Genomic DNA, 2,078 nt, shown 5'->3' on the forward strand with positions numbered 1-2,078 from the left:
CACGTCGCTGTGTCGGCGTAGTCGGTCATGCGTGTTTCCCTCGGTTCGTCGAGGAGGCTATTTTTAACATCGCTGATGAAATATCCGTCTGCTGTATCGGTATGCGGGTGTGTCTGGATGAAGAGGTGGATGAGTAAAGGAACAGACATGTAAGCAGACATGTTGTATATCTTTATTTACAAATATCTAAATATATGTTTATATATATGTATATATATATATATATATGTATATATATATATATATATATATATATATATATATATATATATATATATATATATATATATATACAAGCACACGTATACATATGCAATATATATATATATATATAATATATATATATATATATATATATATATATATATATATATATATATATATATGTGTGTGTGTGTGTGTGTGTGTGTGTGTGTGTGTGTGTGTGTGTGTGTGTGTGTGTGTGTGTGTGTGTGTTTTGGTGTGTGTGTGTATATATATATATATATATATATATATATATATATACATATATATATATATATATATATATATATATATATATATATATATATATATATATATATATATATATATATATATATATATATGCACACATCCACAATAAGGAATGGAACTCTCTATGAGTTCCTATTCAGAAGAATGATTAACCGAAATGGATACATGGAGATAATTTTGACAAAATTATATAGTGGTAGAGAGACAGAACGAACAAGAGTTAAATCAGGCCCCAGGAGGAGGGTCAGGGTCGAAGAATCTGGGGAAGGCTCCACTAACTAACGAAGAGGTAAGGTCATCCAAGTTAAAATTAGGTCATCCAAGTTAACTAACGAAGAGGTAAGGTCATCCAAGTTAAGATTAGGTAATTTTCTGATTAACTGAGCTAGCATTTTCCTCTCATAAGAATTTGCTGATTTATGAATTAATTTAGCACTTTTCGAGTTAAGATGGTGACCTTCAACACGTAAATGAACGAAACCCGCGTTTGACACTCTGGCGTACCTAACATCACGTTTATACTTACACACACATGCACACACACACACACACACACACACACACACACACACACACACACACACACACACACACACACACACACACACATATATATATATATATATATATATATATATATATATATATATATATATATATAAATTATGAATGAGAATGAATATCTTAACAATACAAGAGATGTATCTGACCGGTTTCGATTATATCGTCAAAAACACATGATCGACACGGTCAAAAAAATCTCTTGTATTGTGAAGATATTCGTTCTCATTCATACCTTTTCTACATTTGCAACAGTTTGGGTTCTTATTTTATATTTTTTATATATTATATATATATATAAAATTATTATATATATATACTAATTATATATATATATATCTATATATATTATAATTATATAATATATATTATTATAATATATAAATATTATTATTATTTTAAAATTGCGATATATGGTACCCACATACACAATTAAAAAATATAAATGAAAAATATATATATATATATATATATATATTATTATATTATATAATCATATATAATATTTTAAATATATTTTTTATATATAATATATATATATACCCCCCCGCACACACATACACACAACAAAAACCACACACACACACACACCACACCCACCACACACACCACACACACCACCACACACACACCCACACACACACACATATTATATATATATATATATTATATTTTAAAATATATTATTATATATATATATAGGTGTGTGTGGTTATTATATGTATATATGTTGTCATTTTAACCGCCGTGTCACGCATGATACAATATATCTATATCTATATCTTCTATTCTTATTATATTATATATATATATAAGAGAGAGAGAAGTAGATGAAGATAATACACACCCACACACACCACACCACACACCCCACATTAATTTTATAAAAATATATATTTTAAAATTTATATATATATATAAATTATAAATATATAATTATATATAATATATATATTATTATATATATATATAATACATAATATTAATATATTTAATTATATTATTTATTTTATTATTAT

This window comes from Penaeus monodon, chromosome 8 (assembly GCF_015228065.2).
Source record: "Penaeus monodon isolate SGIC_2016 chromosome 8, NSTDA_Pmon_1, whole genome shotgun sequence".
Classification (NCBI taxonomy): Eukaryota; Metazoa; Arthropoda; class Malacostraca; order Decapoda; family Penaeidae; genus Penaeus; species Penaeus monodon.